Raw genomic sequence first — 6,000 nt, 5'->3', positions numbered from 1 at the left:
TACCAAAGTGTGTCTGTTTATCTAGTAACCAAGGAAGACTGGGAATTCACTAAAATATTTCTACTTCAATTATTTATGTATGACTTTCCTTTCCTAATAATTGTGTGGATCCTAATCTTTTTTCATATTCAATACATTAAATTTTTATTACTTTCATTATGTGTCTTCTCTTGTACCATTTAACCACCCATCCATGGGTGAGGCTTCAGTCTGAAAGAGAGTGGAATCCAGAATCCAGCAGGAATGAATAATCCCAGAAAGGAGGAAGCTTTGGTCTTCCTCTTAGCTGCAAGAATAGGTAGGAGGGACAATGACAAAACAAAGGCCTTGCCTTCAATTCTAGGGAGGATAGACATAATACAAAGAAGTGAATATATAAAATGTCAGATGTTGACAATTACAATGGAGGAAAATAAAGTAGGGTAAAGGGCAATGAGGAGTGATGTGGACTGACAGGGTAGGATGGTCATTGTTCCTGCATAAAAGGAGTCAGAGAATGTGTCTCTGAAAAGACACTGTGTCTCTAAAAGAACACAGATCAGAAGAGATCTATAAATATGACTGGCTGAAAGAATTGAATTTCAAGCACAGGATCTAGGGCAGGAGCATATTCATCTTGTCAGTCAGCATCATTCAGTATCTGGTACTTAGTAGGTGCATAATAAACAGGTATTGAGGAAAAGCGTAATTAAAAATCTAAGATTTAAAAGAATCCTACTTGCAGAATAGCTCTAATATTTTTTGTTTAAAAAATTTCTGTCCAAATTATTTCCATAGGTTACATATGTCACAATGTTCCCCAAATTTTCACTTGCAATTTTAGACTTCATTTCATTTTCTTTTCAAGTGGCTTTTTGAATTTTTGCCTGCATCTTTAACTATAGGAAAAAGTCCAAAGGAGGCCAATGCTTGACTGTAATCAAGTATTATATATTTACTACCTAAATGTTTAATGTCGGTTTATAGTGATTTAATTACATTGACATATCTTCCTTAGATGCTATCTTTACCCCAGGGAACGGGGGTCTATAGTTTATTGAATCTTTTGAGGTGGCACTCATGGTGCATTTGATACAAAGTCAGAGGGGATATATGGATTTAGTTAAACCTATCCAGAGTGACAAGAAATGTCACATAAGGTCACTTCTGCCACAATAAATTCTTTGTGTCATTTGGAGACAAATGCTCCAATGAGGGAAACAAACTTTTGCAGTCCTTGTAGAGTTGCCGTATATTCCTGCCCACTTCTCCATCCACACTTGTTCAGACTCCTCACCTTGATGAGTTTTACCCCCCTGCTTTTAAAGCTTTCACTGGGTCCTCATTATAAATAGCAGAGGTTTCTGAAATGGTACTCCAATTGTGGTGGGATGGTAAAAAAGAAGTGCCGTTTGGCCAGAGAAGAAAATGGAGGAGGAGTAGATGGAACCATAGGCTTGTCACCCTGCTTCAAATGGGCCTTTCCATCTTCACCAATTTATCTATTGAGTGTCTGAAAAATTTTATGGGAGAAATGTCTCAATTCTGAAAATAATATGCAAGCTATAGTTCAAGATACAGTTCTAACTAATCTGTCACACGAAAAACAAATAATACGGTCACATGTTATAGATTTTCCTCTTATCTCTTACTTTATTTAGTCACACCTCATTCTCCAACCTCATCACACTGTCTGTGGTTCTCAGACTTAAAAGGACATGGGCCATCTCTATGCTTAAGTTTCCTTTGTGTTGTCTTCTGGAAAGGGCCCTTGCCTATTACAATTCATTTTATAAGACTGCACTGAGGTTACTACCTAACCCCTATGCTCCATGCTCTATAATAATACCTCACTGCATTTATTAATTTCTTTAATTCTTTCTCTTCAGTTGTCTCTCTTTCTCTGTTAAGCTGGGAACCTATCAAAGATAGTGCTTTGTTTCATTTGCCACAAAACTTTAACACTTTAGCAGAGTATCGGATAGATGGAGATATATTTTTATATATATTTAAATATATATTTATATATTATATTAAAATTATTATATATTAAATATATATGTATATATATACATATATATGTTATATATACACACACACACATATATATATATATATATATATATATATATATATATATATATAATATTAGATATTTTTAAGAGCAGTTTTAGGTTCACAGCAAAATTGAAGCAAAGGCACAGCAATGTCTCATATATCTCCTGCCTCGACACATGCACAATCTCCCCCATGATCAATATCCCCCACTAAAGTTGTACATTTGCTTCAATTAATGAACCTACATGGATAATTATCACTTTAAGACCATGGTTTACATTAGAGTTCCTTTCTGACATTGTATATACTGTGGGTTTGGACAAATTTATAATGACACATACCTATCACCGTGGTACATAAAGAGTATTTTCCCTGCATTGGAATCCTTTGTTGTCTATCTAGTTATCTCTCCCTTACCCCCAACCCTGGCAACCACATATCTTTTTATTGGCTCCAATAGTCTTGCCTGTTCCAGAATATTATGTAATTGGAATCATACAATATACAGTCTTTCCAAATTAGCTAATTTCACTTAATAATAAGCATTTATATTTCCCCCATGTCTTTTGGTGGCTAGATAGCTCACCTCTTTTTACATTTGAATAATATTCCATTATATGGATGAAACACAGTTTATCCATTTATCTACCTAAGGACGTTGTGGTTGCTTTCAAGTTTTGGCAATTATTCATAAAGCTTATATAAACAGTCATGTGTGGTTTTTGTGTATGGACCTAAATTTTCTCTTCCTTTAGGTAAATACCAAGGAATAAGATTGTTGGATCATATGGTGAGAGTATTTTTAGTTCTGTAGGAAAACACTAAATTGTTTTCCAAAAGGCTATAATATTTTTCATTCCCATTAACAATGAATAAGAGTTCTTGTTACTCCACATCTTCACCAGCATTTGGTGTTATCAGTGTTCTTGATTTTTGCCATTTTATTAGGTATATAATGGTTAGCCTGGTTAGAGGCTTAATGATTTTATTGATTTTTTAAAAAAGAATTAGGTTTTGGTTTCATTGATTTTCTCTATTGATTTTCTGTTCCCAACTGCATTGATTTCTATTCTAGTTTTAATTGTTGCTTTTATTCTGCTTATTTTGGATTTAATTTTCTTTTCCTTTTCTACCTTTTAAAGGTAAAATCTTAGATGATTGATTTAGATATCCTTTTCTAATATTTGCAATTAATTTTGCTCTAAGCATAGCTTTTACTGCATCCCACAAATTTTGATACGTTTTATTTTCATTTTCATTTAGTTCAAAGTATTTTAAATTTTTTCTTGAAATTTTTTCTTCAATCCATGTGTTATTTAGGAGTTTGTAGGTTAATGTCTAAATGTTTGGGGAATTGCCCAGCTATCTTTTGTTATTCATTTCTAGTTCAATTCCGTTATAGTCTAAAAGCAGGCCTTGTACTTTCCTACTATTTTAAATTTGCTAGGGTGTGTTTTATGGACCAGAGTGTGGCCTATCTTGTGAATGCTCCATGTGAACTTCAGAAGAATATGCATTCTACTGTTATTGGATGAAGTAGTTTATTGATGTTTATTATATCCAGTTGATTAATGGTGTTGTTGAGTTCAACTATGTCCTTTACTGATATTTTGCCTGCTATATCTGTCAGTTTCTGATTAAGAAGTGCTGAATTCTAATACTATAATAGTATATTTATTTATTTTTCCTTGCAGACCTATCAATTTTTAGTTTATGTACTGAGGAGTCTGTTTTTATGTACACCTATGCCAAGGATTGTTACAATTTTTTTGGAAATTGACCCATTTATTATAATGTAATGTTTCCCCTTATGTCTGATAATTCCCCTTGCTCTCAAATTGCCTATGTCTGAAATTAATATAGCTACTTCTGTTTTATTTTGATTAGTGTTAGCCTTGCATATCTTGCTCCATCAATTACTTTTAATCTATATGTATCATTTCTTAATGTTTATTTTTGAGAGAGAGAGAGAGAGAGCGAGTGGAGGAGGGGCAGATAGGAGGGAGACACAGAATCTGAAGCAGGTTCCAGCCTCCGAGCTATCAGCACAGAGCCCCACGCGGGCTCAAGCTCATGAACTGGGAGATCATGACCTGAACCAAAGTCAGGCGCTTAACTGACTGAGCCACTCAGGCACCCCTAATCTATATATATCTTTATATTTAAATTTGGGTTTCTTGTAGACAATACAGCGTTAGGTCTTATTTATTGATTCACTCTGACAATCTTTGTCTTAAATTGGTGCATTTAAACCATTAATGTTCAAAGTGATTATTGATATAGTTTGAATAATATCTATCACATTCATTACTATTTTCTATTTGTTGTCCTTCTTCTGTGTTCCTATTTTTTTCCTGCTACTCTCTCATTGCTTGTAGTTCCATTGAGAATTTTATGGTTTAATTTTCTCTTCTTTCTTAGTATATTAGTTAAACTTAAAAAAATATTTAGTGTTTGCCTTAAATTTTGCAATATACATTTATGATGAATCCAAGTCCATTCTAAGTAACACTATACTGCTTCAGAGTATGACTAAATAATTATAATTCCTCTCTCCCATCCTTTGAATCATTCCTTTCATGTTGCTTATACATAACCGTATACATTTCCATAGTTTACATTAGGGTTCACACTTGGTGTTGTACATTCGGTGGGTTTGGACAAATTTATAATGACATGTGCCTATCATTATGCTTCATATAGAGTGTTTTCACTGCCCTAAAATTCTTCAGTGCTTGGACTTTTCATCCCTCCCTCTCTCCTTATCTTTTTACTGTCTTCCATATTTTGCCTTTTCGAGAATGTCATATTGTTGGAATCATACCATAGATAGCCTTTCTAGGTTAGCTAGTTTCACTTAGTAATATATATTTATATTTTTTCCCATATCCTCTAATGTCTGAATAGTTATATACATAAATATTTTGCTTATATATAAGCATATATAATAAAATATATTGTTATTTTCTTGAACAGTTATCTTTTAGATCAATTAGGATTAAGAAAAATAATTTTCTTTTATTTTACCTTCACTTATTTCATCTCTGATGCTCCTTCTCTCTTTATATAGATCTGAGTTGTGACCTGTATCATTTTTCTTGTCTCTAAAGAACTTTTAACATTTCTAGTGAGGCAGGACTACTAGCAACAAATACCCTCAATTTTTATTTAAGAAAGTCTTTACTTTGCCTTCACTTTAAAAAATACAGATATTATTTATTTATTTTGAGAGAGAGAGAGAGAAAGAGAGAGAGCATGAGCAGGGGAAGAGCAGAGAGAGAGGGAGAGAGAGGATCCCAAGCAGTCTTCATGCTGTCAGTGTGGAGCTCTATGTGGGGTTTGAACCCAGGAACTGTGAGATTATGAGCTGAGCTTAAATCAAGAGCCAGACACTTAAACGACCGAACCAAGTTCTTACGTTTGAAGGATCATTTTTCCAGGTATAAAATTCTAGGTTAGTGTTTTTTCCTTCACTTCTGAAGAATCATTTTTCCAAGTGTAGAATTCTAGGTTGGTGTTTTGGTTTGTTTGTTTGTTTGTTTGTTTTTTCTTTCAAAGCTTTTAAATATTCCAGTCCACTCTCTTCTTGCTTGCATGGTTTCTGAGCTGAAATTAAATGTAATTTTTATCTTTATTCCTCTATAGTTAAGGCATTCTTTCCTCTAGCTTCTTTCAGAATTGTTTATTTTTGATTTTCTGTAGTTTAAAATGGTCTGTCTAGTTGTCATCTTTCTGGCATTTATTCTGGTTAGTGTTCACTGAGCTCCCTGGATCTATGTTTTGATGTCTAACATTAACTTGGGTAAATTGTCACTCATTATTATTTCAAACGTACATATGCTCCTTTCTTTCTTTCCCTCGTTCTGGTATTCCATTGCACATATGTTATACCTTTTGTAGTTGTTGCATAATTCTTGGATATTCTGTACTTTTTTCCTAGTCTTTTTATTTGTTTTCTTGCCT

Source organism: Panthera uncia, chromosome D1 (genome assembly GCF_023721935.1).
Source record: "Panthera uncia isolate 11264 chromosome D1, Puncia_PCG_1.0, whole genome shotgun sequence".
NCBI lineage: Eukaryota > Metazoa > Chordata > Mammalia > Carnivora > Felidae > Panthera > Panthera uncia.
Note: the sequence above shows the minus strand (reverse complement) of the source record.